We start from the raw sequence: 19083 nt of genomic DNA on the forward strand, positions 1-19083 counted from the left end.
CAGAGAGCACTGTGCCGGTCTCTGTGGGCTCCGGAGCTCTCTTTCTGCCCAAAGACGCCTGGCAGCGGCACTTAACTTCGGACAGCTCCGTATCTCCCTATTCTGCATTTCTTGTCTTCTGCATCTCAGCAAAATGCTTTTCCACTCTGTCTAGCAAGGAGAAACTGTGCCAGCACAGTATACCTCCCCGGACTTGTGTTCTAAATTCCCGACTTCTCGGCATCTCAGAAACTAACGGGAAGAGCAAGGTTATCCATGGTGGGCTGGAACAGAACTAGCAACAAGCACAGCAAAGTTGTCCAAGAATACCTTGCATTCGAATGCTAATGCCAATACATGAGGCAGGCGAGTGGTAAGCCATGAACATCTAGCAGTTAGAAAGCTGCGGACACAGTGCGGGTGTTGTGCGGCGTCACTCTTCGCATCCTAGAAGGTACCGCGCTCTCCGTCTCTCGGATGCGATCAAGCGGCTATTCGCGCAGAGAGCACTGTGCCGGTCTCTGTGCGCTCCGGCGCTCTCTTTCTGCCCAAAGACGCCTGGCAGCGGCACTTATTCGGACGGCTCCGTATCTCCCTATTCTGCATTTCTTGTCTTCTGCATCTCAGCAAAATGCTTTTCCACTCTGTCTAGCAAGGAGAAACTGTGCCAGCACAGTATACCTCCCCGGACTTTTGTTCTAAATTCCCGACTTCTCGGCATCTCAGAAACTAACGGGAAGAGCAAGGTTTTCCATGGTGGGCTGGAACAGAACTAGCAACAAGCACAGCAAAGTTGTCCAAGAATACCTTGCATTCGAATGCTAATGCCAATACATGAGGCAGGCGAGTGGTAAGCCATGAACTTCTAGCAGTTAGAAAGCTGCGGACACAGTCCGGGTGTTGTGCGGCGTCACTCTTCGCATCTTAGAAGGTACCGCGCTCTCCGTCTCTCGGATGCGATCAAGCGGCTATTCGCGCAGAGAGCACTGTGCCGGTCTCTGTGGGCTCCGGAGCTCTCTTTCTGCCCAAAGACGCCTGGCAGCTACACTTAACTTCGGACAGCTCCGTATCTCCCTATTCTGCATTTCTTGTCTTCTGCATCTCAGCAAAATGCTTTTCCACTCTGTCTAGCAAGGAGAAACTGTGCCAGCACAGTATACCTCCCCGGACTTGTGTTCTAAATTCCCGACTTCTCGGCATCTCAGAAACTAACGGGAAGAGCAAGGTTATCCATGGTGGGCTGGAGCAGAACTAGCAACAAGCACAGCAAAGTTGTCCAAGAATACCTTGCATTCGAATGCTAATGCCAATACATGAGGCAGGCGAGTGGTAAGCCATGAACTTCTAGCAGTTAGAAAGCTGCGGACACAGTCCGGGTGTTGTGCGGCTTCACTCTTCGCATCCTAGAAGGTACCGCGCTCTCCGTCTCTCGGATGAGATCAAGCGGCTATTCGCGCAGAGAGCACTGTGCCGGTCTCTGTGCGCTCCGGAGCTCTGTTTCTGCCCAAAGACGCCTGGCAGCGGCACTTAACTTCAGACAGCTCCGTATCTCCCTATTCTGCATTTCTTGTCTTCTGCATCTCAGCAAAATGCTTTTCCCTCTGTCTAGCAAGGAGACACTGTGCCAGCACAGTATACCTCCCAGGACTTGTGTTCTAAATTCCCGACTTCTCGGCATCTCAGAAACTAACGGGAAGAGCAAGGTTATCCATGGTGGGCTGGAGCAGAACTAGCAACAAGCACAGCAAAGTTGTCCAAGAATACCTTGCATTCGAATGCTAATGCCAATACATGAGGCAGGCGAGTGGTAAGCCATGAACTTCTAGCAGTTAGAAAGCTGCGGACACAGTCCGGGTGTTGTGCGGCTTCACTCTTCGCATCCTAGAAGGTACCGCGCTCTCCGTCTCTCGGATGAGATCAAGCGGCTATTCGCGCAGAGAGCACTGTGCCGGTCTCTGTGCGCTCCGGAGCTCTCATTCTGACCAAAGACGCCTGGCAGCGGCACTTAACTTCGGACAGCTCCGTATCTCCCTATTCTGCATTTCTTGTCTTCTGCATCTCAGCAAAATGCTTTTCCACTCTGTCTAGCATGGAGAAACGGTGCCAGCACAGTATACCTCCCCGGACTTGTGTTCTAAATTCCCGACTTCTCGGCATCTCAGAAACTAACAGGACGAGCAAGGTTTTCCATGGTGGGCTGGGACAGAACTAGCAACAAGCACAGCAAAGTCGTCCAAGAATACCTTGCATTCGAATGCTAATGCCAATACATGAGGCAGGCGAGTGGTAAGCCATGAACTTCTAGCAGTTAGAAAGCTGCGGACACAGTCCGGGTGTTGTGCGGTGTCACTCTACGCATCCTAGAAGGTGCCGCGCTCTCCGTCTCTCGGATGCGATCAAGCGGCTATTCGCGCAGAGAGCACTGTGCCGGTCTCTGTGCGCTCCGGAGCTCTCTTTCTGCCCAAAGACGCCTGGCAGCGGCACTTAACTTCGGACAGCTCCGTATCTCCCTATTCTGCATTTCTTGTCTTCTGCAACTCAGCAAAATGCTTTTCCACTCTGTCTAGCAAGGAGAAACTGTGCCAGCACAGTATACCTCCCCGGACTTGTGTTCTAAATTCCCGACTTCTCGGCATCTCAGAAACTAACAGGACGAGCAAGGTTTTCCATGGTGGGCTGGGACAGAACTAGCAACAAGCACAGCAAAGTCGTCCAAGAATACCTTGCATTCGAATGCTAATGCCAATACATGAGTCAGGCGAGTGGTAAGCCATGAACATCTAGCAGTTAGAAAGCTGCGGACACAGTCCGGGTGTTGTGCGGTGTCACTCTACGCATCCTAGAAGGTACCGCGCTCTCCGTCTCTCAGATGCGATCAAGCGGCTATTCGCGCAGAGAGCACTGTGCCGGTCTCTGTGCGCTCCGGCGCTCTCTTTCTGCCCAAAGACGCCTGGCAGCGGCACTTAACTTCGGACAGCTCCGTATCTCCCTATTCTGCATTTCTTGTCTTCTGCATCTCAGCAAAATGCTTTTCCACTCTGTCTAGCAAGGAGAAACTGTGCCAGCACAGTATACCTCCCCGGACTTTTGTTCTAAATTCCCGACTTCTCGGCATCTCAGAAACTAACGGGAAGAGCAAGGTTTTCCATGGTGGGCTGGAACAGAACTAGCAACAAGCACAGCAAAGTTGTCCAAGAATACCTTGCATTCGAATGCTAATGCCAATACATGAGGCAGGCGAGTGGTAAGCCATGAACTTCTAGCAGTTAGAAAGCTGCGGACACAGTCCGGGTGTTGTGCGGCGTCACTCTTCGCATCCTAGAAGGTACCGCGCTCTCCGTCTCTCGGATGAGATCAAGCGGCTATTCGCGCAGAGAGCACTGTGCCGGTCTCTGTGCGCTCCGGCGCTCTCTTTCTGCCCAAAGACGCCTGGCAGCGGCACTTAACTTCGGACAGCTCCGTATCTCCGTATTCTGCATTTCTTGTCTTCTGCATCTCAGCAAAATGCTTTTCCACTCTGTCTAGCAAGGAGAAACTGTGCCAGCACAGTATACCTCCCCGGACTTTTGTTCTAAATTCCCGACTTCTCGGCATCTCAGAAACTAACGGGAAGAGCAAGGTTTTCCATGGTGGGCTGGAACAGAACTAGCAACAAGCACAGCAAAGTTGTCCAAGAATACCTTGCATTCGAATGCTAATGCCAATACATGAGGCAGGCGAGTGGTAAGCCATGAACATCTAGCAGTTAGAAAGCTGCGGACACAGTCCGGGTGTTGTGCGGCGTCACTCTTCGCATCCTAGAAGGTACCGCGCTCTCCGTCTCTCGGATGCGATCAAGCGGCTATTCGCGCAGAGAGCACTGTGCCGGTCTCTGTGCGCTCCGGCGCTCTCTTTCTGCCCAAAGACGCCTGGCAGCGGCACTTAACTTCGGACAGCTCCGTATCTCCCTATTCTGCATTTCTTGTCTTCTGCATCTCAGCAAAATGCTTTTCCACTCTGTCTAGCAAGGAGAAACTGTGCCAGCACAGTATACCTCCCCGGACTTTTGTTCTAAATTCCCGACTTCTCGGCATCTCAGAAACTAACGGGAAGAGCAAGGTTTTCCATGGTGGGCTGGAACAGAACTAGCAACAAGCACAGCAAAGTTGTCCAAGAATACCTTGCATTCGAATGCTAATGCCAATACATGAGGCAGGCGAGTGGTAAGCCATGAACTTCTAGCAGTTAGAAAGCTGCGGACACAGTCCGGGTGTTGTGCGGCGTCACTCTTCGCATCCTAGAAGGTACCGCGCTCTCCGTCTCTCGGATGCGATCAAGCGGCTATTCGCGCAGAGAGCACTGTGCCGGTCTCTGTGGGCTCCGGAGCTCTCTTTCTGCCCAAAGACGCCTGGCAGCGGCACTTAACTTCGGACAGCTCCGTATCTCCCTATTCTGCATTTCTTGTCTTCTGCATCTCAGCAAAATGCTTTTCCACTCTGTCTAGCAAGGAGAAACTGTGCCAGCACAGTATACCTCCCCGGACTTGTGTTCTAAATTCCCGACTTCTCGGCATCTCAGAAACTAACGGGAAGAGCAAGGTTATCCATGGTGGGCTGGAGCAGAACTAGCAACAAGCACAGCAAAGTTGTCCAAGAATACCTTGCATTCGAATGCTAATGCCAATACATGAGGCAGGCGAGTGGTAAGCCATGAACTTCTAACAGTTAGAAAGCTGCGGACACAGTCCGGGTGTTGTGCGGCTTCACTCTTCGCATCCTAGAAGGTACCGCGCTCTCCGTCTCTCGGATGAGATCAAGCGGCTATTCGCGCAGAGAGCACTGTGCCGGTCTCTGTGCGCTCCGGAGCTCTCTTTCTGACCAAAGACGCCTGGCAGCGGCACTTAACTTCGGACAGCTCCGTATCTCCCTATTCTGCATTTCTTGTCTTCTGCATCTCAGCAAAATGCTTTTCCACACTGTCTAGCATGGAGAAACGGTGCCAGCAAAGTATACGTCTCCGGACTTGTGTTCTAAATTCCCGACTTCTCGGCATCTCAGAAACTAACAGGACGAGCAAGGTTTTCCATGGTGGGCTGGGACAGAACTAGCAACAAGCACAGCAAAGTCGTCCAAGAATACCTTGCATTCGAATGCTAATGCCAATACATGAGGCAGGCGAGTGGTAAGCCATGAACTTCTAGCAGTTAGAAAGCTGCGGACACAGTCCGGGTGTTGTGTGGTGTCACTCTACGCATCCTAGAAGGTACCGCGCTCTCCGTCTCTCGGATGCGATCAAGCGGCTATTCGCGCAGAGAGCACTGTGCCGGTCTCTGTGCGCTCCGGAGCTCTCTTTCTGCCCAAAGACGCCTGGCAGTGGCACTTAACTTCGGACGGCTCCGTATCTCCCTATTCTGCATTTCTTGTCTTCTGCATCTCAGCAAAATGCTTTTCCACTCTGTCTAGCAAGGAGAAACTGTGCCAGCACAGTATACCTCCCCGGACTTGTGTTCTAAATTCCCGACTTCTCGGCATCTCAGAACTAACGGGAAGAGCAAGGTTTTCCATGGTGGGCTGGAACAGAACTAGCAACAAGCACAGCAAAATTGTCCAAGAATACCTTGCATTCGAATGCTAATGCCAATACATGAGGCAGGCGAGTGGTAAGCCATGAACTTCTAGCAGTTAGAAAGCTGCGGACACAGTCCGGGTGTTGTGCGGCGTCACTCTTCGCATCCTAGAAGGTACCGCGCTCTCCGTCTCTCGGATGAGATCAAGCGGCTATTCGCGCAGAGAGCACTGTGCCGGTCTCTGTGCGCTCCGGAGCTCTCTTTCTGCCCAAAGACGCCTGGCAGCGGCACTTAACTTCGGACAGCTCCGTATCTCCCTATTCTGCATTTCTTGTCTTCTGCATCTCAGCAAAATGCTTTTCCCTCTGTCTAGCAAGGAGACACTGTGCCAGCACAGTATACCTCCCCGGACTTGTGTTCTAAATTCCCGACTTCTCGGCATCTCAGAAACTAACGGGAAGGGCAAGGTTATCCATGGTGGGCTGGAGCAGAACTAGCAAAAAGCACAGCAAAGTTGTCCAAGAATACCTTGCATTCGAATGCTAATGCCAATACATGAGGCAGGCGAATGGTAAGCCATGAACTTCTAGCAGTTAGAAAGCTGCGGACACAGTCCGGGTGTTGTGCGGCGTCACTCTTCGCATCCTAGAAGGTACCGCGCTCTCCGTCTCTCGGATGCGATCAAGCGGCTATTCGCGCAGAGAGCAATGTGCCGGTCTCTGTGGGCTCCGGAGCTCTCTTTCTGCCCAAAGACGCCTGGCAGCGGCACTTAACTTCGGACAGCTCCGTATCTCCCTATTCTGCATTTCTTGTCTTCTGCATCTCAGCAAAATGCTTTTCCACTCTGTCTAGCAAGGAGAAACTGTGCCAGCACAGTATACCTCCCCGGACTTGTGTTCTAAATTCCCGACTTCTCGGCATCTCAGAAACTAACGGGAAGAGCAAGGTTTTCCATGGTGGGCTGGAACAGAACTAGCAACAAGCACAGCAAAGTTGTCCAAGAATACCTTGAATTCGAATGCTAATGCCAATACATGAGGCAGGCGAGTGGTAAGCCATGAACTTCTAGCAGTTAGAAAGCTGCGGACACAGTCCGGGTGTTGTGCGGCGTCACTCTTCGCATCCTAGAAGGTACCGCGCTCTCCGTCTCTCGGATGCGATCAAGCGGCTATTCGCGCAGAGAGCAATGTGCCGGTCTCTGTGGGCTCCGGAGCTCTCTTTCTGCCCAAAGACGCCTGGCAGCGGCACTTAACTTCGGACAGCTCCGTATCTCCCTATTCTGCATTTCTTGTCTTCTGCATCTCAGCAAAATGCTTTTCCACTCCGTCTAGCAAGGAGAAACTGTGCCAGCACAGTATACCTCCCCGGACTTTTGTTCTAAATTCCCGACTTCTCGGCATCTCAGAAACTAACGGGAAGAGCAAGGTTTTCCATGGTGGGCTGGAACAGAACTAGCAACAAGCACAGCAAAGTTGTCCAAGAATACCTTGCATTCGAATGCTAATGCCAATACATGAGGCAGGCGAGTGGTAAGCCATGAACTTCTAGCAGTTAGAAAGCTGCGGACACAGTCCGGGTGTTGTGCGGCGTCACTCTTCGCATCCTAGAAGGTACCGCGCTCTCCGTCTCTCGGATGAGATCAAGCGGCTATTCGCGCAGAGAGCACTGTGCCGGTCTCTGTGGGCTCCGGAGCTCTCTTTCTGCCCAAAGACGCCTGGCAGCGGCACTTAACTTCGGACAGCTCCGAATCTCCCTATTCTGCATTTCTTGTCTTCTGCATCTCAGCAAAATGCTTTTCCACTCTGTCTAGCTAGGAGAAACTGTGCCAGCACAGTATACCTCCCCGGACTTTTGTTCTAAATTCCCGACTTCTCGGCATCTCAGAAACTAACGGGAAGAGCAAGGTTTTCCATGGTGGGCTGGAACAGAACTAGCAACAAGCACAGCAAAGTTGTCCAAGAATACCTTGCATTCGAATGCTAATGCCAATACATGAGGCAGGCGAGTGGTAAGCCATGAACTTCTAGCAGTTAGAAAGCTGCGGACACAGTCCGGGTGTTGTGCGGCGTCACTCTACGCATCCTAGAAGGTACCGCGCTCTCCGTCTCTCGGATGAGATCCAGCGGCTATTCGCGCAGAGAGCACTGTGCCGGTCTCTGTGGGCTCCGGAGCTCTCTTTCTGCCCAAAGACGCCTGGCAGCGGCACTTAATTTCGGACAGCTCCGTATCTCCCTATTCTGCATTTCTTGTCTTCTGCATCTCAGCAAAATGCTTTTCCACTCTGTCTAGCAAGGAGAAACTGTGCCAGCACAGTATACCTCCCCGGACTTGTGTTCTAAATTCCCGACTTCTCGGCATCTCAGAAACTAACGGGAAGAGCAAGGTTTTCCATGGTGGGCTGGAACAGAACTAGCAACAAGCACAGCAAAGTTGTCCAAGAATACCTTGCATTCGAATGCTAATGCCAATACATGAGGCAGGCGAGTGGTAAGCCATGAACTTCTAGCAGTTAGAAAGCTGCGGACACAGTCCGGGTGTTGTGCGGCTTCACTCTTCGCATCCTAGAAGGTACCGCGCTCTCCGTCTCTCGGATGCGATCAAGCGGCTATTCGCGCAGAGAGCAATGTGCCGGTCTCTGTGGGCTCCGGAGCTCTCTTTCTGCCCAAAGACGCCTGGCAGCGGCACTTAACTTCGGACAGCTCCGTATCTCCCTATTCTGCATTTCTTGTCTTCTGCATCTCAGCAAAATGCTTTTCCACTCCGTCTAGCAAGGAGAAACTGTGCCAGCACAGTATACCTCCCCGGACTTTTGTTCTAAATTCCCGACTTCTCGGCATCTCAGAAACTAACGGGAAGAGCAAGGTTTTCCATGGTGGGCTGGAACAGAACTAGCAACAAGCACAGCAAAGTTGTCCAAGAATACCTTGCATTCGAATGCTAATGCCAATACATGAGGCAGGCGAGTGGTAAGCCATGAACTTCTAGCAGTTAGAAAGCTGCGGACACAGTCCGGGTGTTGTGCGGCGTCACTCTTCGCATCCTAGAAGGTACCGCGCTCTCCGTCTCTCGGATGAGATCCAGCGGCTATTCGCGCAGAGAGCACTGTGCCGGTCTCTGTGGGCTCCGGAGCTCTCTTTCTGCCCAAAGACGCCTGGCAGCGGCACTTAATTTCGGACAGCTCCGTATCTCCCTATTCTGCATTTCTTGTCTTCTGCATCTCAGCAAAATGCTTTTCCAATCTGTCTAGCAAGGAGAAACGGTGCCAGCACAGTATACGTCTCCGGACTTGTGTTCTAAATTCCCGACTTCTCGGCATCTCAGAAACTAACAGGACGAGCAAGGTTTTCCATGGTGGGCTGGAACAGAACTAGCAACAAGCACAGCAAAGTTGTCCAAGAATACCTTGCATTCGAATGCTAATGCCAATACATGAGGCAGGCGAGTGGTAAGCCATGAACTTCTAGCAGTTAGAAAGCTGCGGACACAGTCCGGGTGTTGTGCGGCGTCACTCTTCGCATCCTAGAAGGTACCGCGCTCTCCGTCTCTCGGATGAGATCAAGCGGCTATTCGCGCAGAGAGCACTGTGCCGGTCTCTGTGCGCTCCGGAGCTCTCTTTCTGCCCAAAGACGCCTGGCAGCGGCACTTAACTTCGGACAGCTCCGTATCTCCCTATTCTGCATTTCTTGTCTTCTGCATCTCAGCAAAATGCTTTTCCACTCTGTCTAGCAAGGAGAAACGGTGCCAGCACAGTATACCTCCCCGGACTTTTGTTCTAAATTCCCGACTTCTCGGCATCTCAGAAACTAACGGGAAGGGCAAGGTTTTCCATGGTGGGCTGGAACAGAACTAGCAACAAGCACAGCAAAGTTGTCCAAGAATACCTTGCATTCGAATGCTAATGCCAATACATGAGGCAGGCGAATGGTAAGCCATGAACTTCTAGCAGTTAGAAAGCTGCGGACACAGTCCGGGTGTTGTGCGGCGTCACTCTTCGCATCCTAGAAGGTACCGCGCTCTCCGTCTCTCGGATGCGATCCAGCGGCTATTCGCGCAGAGAGCACTCTGCCGGTCTCTGTGCGCTCCGGAGCTCTCTTTCTGCCCAAAGACGCCTGGCAGCGGCACTTAACTTCAGACAGCTCCGTATCTCCCTATTCTGCATTTCTTGTCTTCTGCATCTCAGCAAAATGCTTTTCCCTCTGTCTAGCAAGGAGACACTGTGCCAGCACAGTACACCTCCCAGGACTTGTGTTCTAAATTCCCGACTTCTCGGCATCTCAGAAACTAACGGGAAGAGCAAGGTTTTCCATGGTGGGCTGGAACAGAACTAGCAACAAGCACAGCAAAGTTGTCCAAGAATACCTTGCATTCGAATGCTAATGCCAATACATGAGGCAGGCGAGTGGTAAGCCATGAACTTCTAGCAGTTAGAAAGCTGCGGACACAGTCCGGGTGTTGTGCGGCGTCACTCTTCGCGTCCTAGAAGGTACCGCGCTCTCCGTCTCTCGGATGCGATCAAGCGGCTATTCGCGCAGAGAGCACTGTGCCGGTCTCTGTGCGCTCCGGAGCTCTCTTTCTGCCCAAAGACGCCTGGCAGCGGCACTTAACTTCGGACAGCTCCGTATCTCCCTATTCTGCATTTCTTGTCTTCTGCATCTCAGCAAAATGCTTTTCCACTCTGTCTAGCAAGGAGAAACTGTGCCAGCACAGTATACGTCTCCGGACTTGTGTTCTAAATTCCCGACTTCTCGGCATCTCAGAAACTAACAGGACGAGCAAGGTTTTCCATGGTGGGCTGGGACAGAACTAGCAACAAGCACAGCAAAGTCGTCCAAGAATACCTTGCATTCGAATGCTAATGCCAATACATGAGGCAGGCGAGTGGTAAGCCATGAACTTCTAGCAGTTAGAAAGCTGCGGACACAGTCCGGGTGTTGTGCGGTGTCACTCTACGCATCCTAGAAGGTACCGCGCTCTCCGTCTCTCGGATGCGATCAAGCGGCTATTTGCGCAGAGAGCACTGTGCCGGTCTCTGTGCGCTCCGGAGCTCTCTTTCTGCCCAAAGACGCCTGGCAGTGGCACTTAACTTCGGACGGCTCCGTATCTCCCTATTCTGCATTTCTTGTCTTCTGCATCTCAGCAAAATGCTTTTCCACTCTGTCTAGCAAGGAGAAACTGTGCCAGCACAGTATACCTCCCCGGACTTTTGTTCTAAATTCCCGACTTCTCGGCATCTCAGAACTAACGGGAAGAGCAAGGTTTTCCATGGTGGGCTGGAACAGAACTAGTAACAAGCACAGCAAAATTGTCCAAGAATACCTTGCATTCGAATGCTAATGCCAATACATGAGGCAGGCGAGTGGTAAGCCATGAACTTCTAGCAGTTAGAAAGCTGCGGACACAGTCCGGGTGTTGTGCGGCGTCACTCTTCGCATCCTAGAAGGTACCGCGCTCTCCGTCTCTCGGATGAGATCAAGCGGCTATTCGCGCAGAGAGCACTGTGCCGGTCTCTGTGCGCTCCGGAGCTCTCTTTCTGCCCAAAGACGCCTGGCAGCGGCACTTAACTTCGGACAGCTCCGTATCTCCCTATTCTGCATTTCTTGTCTTCTGCCTCTCAGCAAAATGCTTTTCCCTCTGTCTAGCAAGGAGACACTGTGCCAGCACAGTATACCTCCCCGGACTTGTGTTCTAAATTCCCGACTTCTCGGCATCTCAGAAACTAACGGGAAGAGCAAGGTTATCCATGGTGGGCTGGAGCAGAACTAGCAAAAAGCACAGCAAAGTTGTCCAAGAATACCTTGCATTCGAATGCTAATGCCAATACATGAGGCAGGCGAATGGTAAGCCATGAACTTCTAGCAGTTAGAAAGCTGCGGACACAGACCGGGTGTTGTGCGTCTTCACTCTTCGCATCCTAGAAGGTACCGCGCTCTCCGTCTCTCGGATGCGATCCAGCGGCTCTTCCCGCAGAGAGCACTGTGCCGGTCTCTGTGTGCTCCGGAGCTCTCTTTCTGCCCAAAGACGCCTGGCAGCGGCACTTAACTTCGGATGGCTCCGAATCTCCCTATTCTGCATTTCTTGTCTTCTGCATCTCAGCAAAATGCTTTTCCACTCTGTCTAGCAAGGAGAAACTGTGCCAGCACAGTATACCTCCCCGGACTTTTGTTCTAAATTCCCGACTTCTCGGCATCTCAGAAACTAACGGGAAGAGCAAGGTTTTCCATGGTGGGCTGGAACAGAACTAGCAACAAGCACAGCAAAGTTGTCCAAGAATACCTTGCATTCGAATGCTAATGCCAATACATGAGGCAGGCGAGTGGTAAGCCATGAACTTCTAGCAGTTAGAAAGCTGCGGACACAGTCCGGGTGTTGTGCGGCGTCACTCTTCGCATCCTAGAAGGTACCGCGCTCTCCGTCTCTCGGATGCGATCAAGCGGCTATTCGCGCAGAGAGCAATGTGCCGGTCTCTGTGGGCTCCGGAGCTCTCTTTCTGCCCAAAGACGCCTGGCAGCGGCACTTAACTTCGGACAGCTCCGTATCTCCCTATTCTGCATTTCTTGTCTTCTGCATCTCAGCAAAATGCTTTTCCACTCTGTCTAGCAAGGAGAAACTGTGCCAGCACAGTATACCTCCCCGGACTTGTGTTCTAAATTCCCGACTTCTCGGCATCTCAGAAACTAACGGGAAGAGCAAGGTTTTCCATGGTGGGCTGGAACAGAACTAGCAACAAGCACAGCAAAGTTGTCCAAGAATACCTTGCATTCGAATGCTAATGCCAATACATGAGGCAGGCGAGTGGTAAGCCATGAACTTCTAGCAGTTAGAAAGCTGCGGACACAGTCCGGGTGTTGTGCGGCGTCACTCTTCGCATCCTAGAAGGTACCGCGCTCTCCGTCTCTCGGATGCGATCAAGTGGCTATTCGCGCAGAGAGCAATGTGCCGGTCTCTGTGGGCTCCGGAGCTCTCTTTCTGCCCAAAGACGCCTGGCAGCGGCACTTAACTTCGGACAGCTCCGTATCTCCCTATTCTGCATTTCTTGTCTTCTGCATCTCAGCAAAATGCTTTTCCACTCTGTCTAGCAAGGAGAAACTGTGCCAGCACAGTATACCTCCCCGGACTTTTGTTCTAAATTCCCGACGTCTCGGCATCTCAGAAACTAACGGGAAGAGCAAGGTTTTACATGGTGGGCTGGAACAGAACTAGCAACAAGCACAGCAAAGTTGTCCAAGAATACCTTGCATTCGAATGCTAATGCCAATACATGAGGCAGGCGAGTGGTAAGCCATGAACTTCTAGCAGTTAGAAAGCTGCGGACACAGTCCGGGTGTTGTGCGGCGTCACTCTTCGCATCCTAGAAGGTACCGCGCTCTCCGTCTCTCGGATGAGATCAAGCGGCTATTCGCGCAGAGAGCACTGTGCCGGTCTCTGTGGGCTCCGGAGCTCTCTTTCTGCCCAAAGACGCCTGGCAGCGGCACTTAACTTCGGACAGCTCCGTATCTCCCTATTCTGCATTTCTTGTCTTCTGCATCTCAGCAAAATGCTTTTCCACTCTGTCTAGCTAGGAGAAACTGTGCCAGCACAGTATACCTCCCCGGACTTTTGTTCTAAATTCCCGACTTCTCGGCATCTCAGAAACTAACGGGAAGAGCAAGGTTTTCCATGGTGGGCTGGAACAGAACTAGCAACAAGCACAGCAAAGTTGTCCAAGAATACCTTGCATTCGAATGCTAATGCCAATACATGAGGCAGGCGAATGGTAAGCCATGAACTTCTAGCAGTTAGAAAGCTGCGGACACAGTCCGGGTGTTGTGCGGTGTCACTCTTCGCATCCTAGAAGGTACCGCGCTCTCCGTCTCTCGGATGAGATCAAGCGGCTATTCGCGCAGAGAGCACTGTGCCGGTCTCTGTGCGCTCCGGAGCTCTCTTTCTGCCCAAAGACGCCTGGCAGCGGCACTTAATTTCGGACAGCTCCGTATCTCCCTATTCTGCATTTCTTGTCTTCTGCATCTCAGCAAAATGCTTTTCCAATCTGTCTAGCAAGGAGAAACGGTGCCAGCACAGTATACGTCTCCGGACTTGTGTTCTAAATTCCCGACTTCTCGGCATCTCAGAAACTAACAGGACGAGCAAGGTTTTCCATGGTGGGCTGGAACAGAACTAGCAACAAGCACAGCAAAGTTGTCCAAGAATACCTTGCATTCGAATGCTAATGCCAATACATGAGGCAGGCGAGTGGTAAGCCATGAACTTCTAGCAGTTAGAAAGCTGCGGACACAGTCCGGGTGTTGTGCGGCGTCACTCTTCGCATCCTAGAAGGTACCGCGCTCTCCGTCTCTCGGATGCGATCAAGCGGCTATTCGCGCAGAGAGCACTGTGCCGGTCTCTGTGCGCTCCGGAGCTCTCTTTCTGCCCAAAGACGCCTGGCAGCGGCACTTAACTTCGGACAGCTCCGTATCTCCCTATTCTGCATTTCTTGTCTTCTGCATCTCAGCAAAATGCTTTTCCACTCTGTCTAGCTAGGAGAAACTGTGCCAGCACAGTATACCTCCCCGGACTTTTGTTCTAAATTCCCGACTTCTCGGCATCTCAGAAACTAACGGGAAGAGCAAGGTTTTCCATGGTGGGCTGGAACAGAACTAGCAACAAGCACAGCAAAGTTGTCCAAGAATACCTTGCATTCGAATGCTAATGCCAATACATGAGGCAGGCGAGTGGTAAGCCATGAACTTCTAGCAGTTAGAAAGCTGCGGACACAGTCCGGGTGTTGTGCGGCGTCACTCTTCGCATCCTAGAAGGTACCGCGCTCTCCGTCTCTCGGATGAGATCAAGCGGCTATTCGCGCAGAGAGCACTGTGCCGGTCTCTGTGGGCTCCGGAGCTCTCTTTCTGCCCAAAGACGCCTGGCAGCGGCACTTAACTTCGGACAGCTCCGTATCTCCCTATTCTGCATTTCTTGTCTTCTGCATCTCAGCAAAATGCTTTTCCCTCTGTCTAGCAAGGAGACACTGTGCCAGCACAGTACACCTCCCAGGACTTGTGTTCTAAATTCCCGACTTCTCGGCATCTCAGAAACTAACGGGAAGAGCAAGGTTTTCCATGGTGGGCTGGAACAGAACTAGCAACAAGCACAGCAAAGTTGTCCAAGAATACCTTGCATTCGAATGCTAATGCCAATACATGAGGCAGGCGAATGGTAAGCCATGAACTTCTAGCAGTTAGAAAGCTGCGGACACAGTCCGGGTGTTGTGCGGCTTCACTCTTCGCATCCTAGAAGGTACCGCGCTCTCCGTCTCTCGGATGCGATCCAGCGGCTATTCGCGCAGAGAGCACTGTGCCGGTCTCTGTGCGCTCCGGAGCTCTCTTTCTGCCCAAAGAAGCCTGGCAGCGGCACTTAATTTCGGACAGCTCCGTATCTCCCTATTCTGCATTTCTTGTCTTCTGCATCTCAGCAAAATGCTTTTCCACTCTGTCTAGCAAGGAGAAACGGTGCCAGCACAGTATACGTCTCCGGACTTGTGTTCTAAATTCCCGACTTCTCGGCATATCAGAAACTAACAGGACGAGAAAGGTTTTCCATGGTGGGCTGGAACAGAACTAGCAACAAGCACAGCAAAGTTGTCCAAGAATACCTTGCATTCGAATGCTAATGCCAATACATGAGGCAGGTGAGTGGTAAGCCATGAACTTCTAGCAGTTAGAAAGCTGCGGACACAGTCCGGGTGTTGTGCGGCGTCACTCTTCGCATCCTAGAAGGTACCGCGCTCTCCGTCTCTCGGATGAGATCAAGCGGCTATTCGCGCAGAGAGCACTGTGCCGGTCTCTGTGCGCTCCGGAGCTCTCTTTCTGCCCAAAGACGCCTGGCAGCGGCACTTAACTTCGGACAGCTCCGTATCTCCCTATTCTGCATTTCTTGTCTTCTGCATCTCAGCAAAATGCTTTTCCACTCTGTCTAGCAAGGAGAAACGGTGCCAGCACAGTATACCTCCCCGGACTTTTGTTCTAAATTCCCGACTTCTCGGCATCTCAGAAACTAACGGGAAGGGCAAGGTTTTCCATGGTGGGCTGGAACGGAACTAGCAACAAGCACAGCAAAGTTGTCCAAGAATACCTTGCATTCGAATGCTAATGCCAATACATGAGGCAGGCGAATGGTAAGCCCTGAACTTCTAGCAGTTAGAAAGCTGCGGACACAGTCCGGGTGTTGTGCGGCGTCACTCTTCGCATCCTAGAAGGTACCGCGCTCTCCGTCTCTTGGATGCGATCCAGCGGCTATTCGCGCAGAGAGCACTGTGCCGGTCTCTGTGCTCTCCGGAGCTCTCTTTCTGCCCAAAGACGCCTGGCAGCGGCACTTAACTTCAGACAGCTCCGTATCTCCCTATTCTGCATTTCTTGTCTTCTGCATCTCAGCAAAATGCTTTTCCCTTTGTCTAGCAAGGAGACACTGTGCCAGCACAGTACACCTCCCAGGACTTGTGTTCTAAATTCCCGACTTCTCGGCATCTCAGAAACTAATGGGAAGGGCAAGGTTTTCCATGGTGGGCTGGAACAGAACTCGCAACAAGCACAGCAAAATTGTCCAAGAATACCTTGCATTCGAATGCTAATGCCAATACATGAGGCAGGCGAATGGTAAGCCATGAACTTCTAGCAGTTAGAAAGCTGCGGACACAGTCCGGGTGTTGTGCGGCGTCACTCTTCGCATCCTAGAAGGTACCGCGCTCTCCGTCTCTCGGATGAGATCAAGCGGCTATTCGCGCAGAGAGCACTGTGCCGGTCTCTGTGGGCTCCGGAGCTCTCTTTCTGCCCAAAGACGCCTGGCAGCAGCACTTAACTTCGGACAGCTCCGTATCTCCCTATTCTGCATTTCTTGTCTTCTGCATCTCAGCAAAATGCTTTTCCACTCTGTCTAGCAAGGAGAAACTGTGCCAGCACAGTATACCTCCCCGGACTTGTGTTCTAAATTCCCGACTTCTCGGCATCTCAGAAACTAACGGGAAGGGCAAGGTTTTCCATGGTGGGCTGGAACAGAACTAGCAACAAGCACAGCAAAGTTGTCCAAGAATACCTTGCATTCGAATGCTAATGCCAATACATGAGGCAGGCGAGTGGTAAGCCATGAACTTCTAGCAGTTAGAAAGCTGCGGACACAGTCCGGGTGTTGTGCGGCTTCACTCTTCGCATCCTAGAAGGTACCGCGCTCTCCGTCTCTCGGATGCGATCCAGCGGCTATTCGCGCAGAGAGCACTGTGCCGGTCTCTGTGCGCTCCGGAGCTCTCTTTCTGCCCAAAGACGCCTGGCAGCGGCACTTAACTTCAGACAGCTCCGTATCTCCCTATTCTGCATTTCTTGTCTTCTGCATCGCAGCAAAATGCTTTTCACTCTGTCTAGCAAGGAGACACTGTGCCAGCACAGTATACCTCCCCGGACTTGTGTTCTAAATTCCCGACTTCTCGGCATCTCAGAAACTAACAGGACGAGCAAGGTTTTCCATGGTGGGCTGGGACAGAACTAGCAACAAGCACAGCAAAGTCGTCCAAGAATACCTTGCATTCGAATGCTAATGCCACTTGAAGAGGCAGGCGAGTGGTACGCCATGAACATCTAGCAGTTAGAAAGCTGAGGACACAGTCCGGGTGTTGTGCGGCTTCACTCTTCGCATCCTAGAAGGTACCGCGCTCTCCGACTCTCGGATGCGATCAAGCGGCTATTCGCGCAGAGAGCACTGTGCCGGTCACTGTGCGCACCGGAGCTCTCTTTCTGCCCAACGACGCCTGGCAGCGGCACTTAACTTCTGACAGCTCCGAATCTCCCTATTCTGCATTTCTTGTCTTCTGCAGCTCAGCAAAATGCTTTTCCACTCTGTCTAGCAAGGAGAAACTGTGCCAGCACAGTATACGTCTCCGGACTTGTGTTCTAAATTCCTGACTTCTCGGCATCTCAGAAACTAACGGGAAGAGCAAGGTTTTCCATGGTGGGCTGGAACAGAACTAGCAACAAGCACAGCAAAGTTGTCCAAGAATACCTTGCATTCGAATGCTAATGCCAGTACATGAGGCAGGCGAGTGGTAAGCCATGAACTTCTAGCAGTTAGAAAGCTGCGGACACAGTCCGGGTGTTGTGCGGCGTCACTCTTCGCATCCTAGAAGGTACCGCGCTCTCCGTCTCTCGGATGCGATCAAGCGGCTATTCGCGCAGAGAGCACTCTGCCGGTCTCTGTGCGCTCCGGAGCTCTCTTTCTGCCCAAAGACGCCTGGCAGCGGCACTTAACTTCGGACAGCTCCGTATCTCCCTATTCTGCATTTCTTGTCTTCTGCATCTCAGCAAAATGCTTTTCCACTCTGTCTAGCAAGGAGAAACTGTGCCAGCACAGTATACCTCCCCGGACTTTTGTTCTAAATTCCCGACTTCTCGGCATCTCAGAAACTAACGGGAAGAGCAAGGTTTTCCATGGTGGGCTGGAACAGAACTAGGAACAAGCACAGCAAAGTTGTCCAAGAATACCTTGCATTCGAATGCTAATGCCAATACATGAGGCAGGCGAGTGGTAAGCCATGAACTTCTAGCAGTTAGAAAGCTGCGGACACAGTCCGGGTGTTGTGCGGCGTCACTCTTCGCATCCTAGAAGGTACCGTGCTCTCCGTCTCTCGGATGAGATCAAGCGGCTATTCGCGCAGAGAGCACTGTGCCGGTCTCTGTGCGCTCCGGAGCTCTCTTTCTGCCCAAAGACGCCTGGCAGCGGCACTTAACTTCGGACAGCTCCGTATCTCCCTATTCTGCATTTCTTGTCTTCTGCATCTCAGCAAAATGCTTTTCCCTCTGTCTAGCAAGGAGACACTGTGCCAGCACAGTATACCTCCCCGGACTTGTGTTCTAAATTCCCGACTTCTCGGCATCTCAGAAACTAACGGGAAGAGCAAGGTTATCCATGGTGGGCTGGAGCAGAACTAGCAACAAGCACAGCAAAGTTGTCCAAGAATACCTTGCATTCGAATGCTAATGCCAATACATGAGGGAGGCGAGTGGTAAGCCATGAACTTCTAGCAGTTAGAAAGCTGCGGACACAGTCCGGGTGTTGTGCGGCGTCACTCTTCGCATCCTAGAAGGTACCGCGCTCTCCATCTCTCGGATGCGATCCAGCGGCTATTCGCGCAGAGAGCACTGTGCCGGTCTCTGTGCGCTCCGGAGCTCTCTTTCTGCCCAAAGACGCCTGGCAGCGGCACTTAACTTCGGACAGCTCCGTATCTCCCTATTCTGCATTTCTTGTCTTCTGCATCTCAGCAAAATGCTTTTCCCTCTGTCTAGCAAGGAGACACTGTGCCAGCACAGTATACCTCCCCGGACTTGTGTTCTAAATTCCCGACTTCTCGGCATCTCAGAAACTAACGGGAAGAGCAAGGTTATCCATGGTGGGCTGGAGCAGAACTAGCAAAAAGCACAGCAAAGTTGTCCAAGAATACCTTGCATTCGAATGCTAATGCCAATACATGAGGCAGGCGAATGGTAAGCCATGAACTTCTAGCAGTTAGAAAGCTGCGGACACAGTCCGGGTGTTGTGCGGCTTCA

This window comes from Passer domesticus, chromosome W (genome assembly GCF_036417665.1).
Source record: "Passer domesticus isolate bPasDom1 chromosome W, bPasDom1.hap1, whole genome shotgun sequence".
Taxonomy (NCBI): Eukaryota; Metazoa; Chordata; class Aves; order Passeriformes; family Passeridae; genus Passer; species Passer domesticus.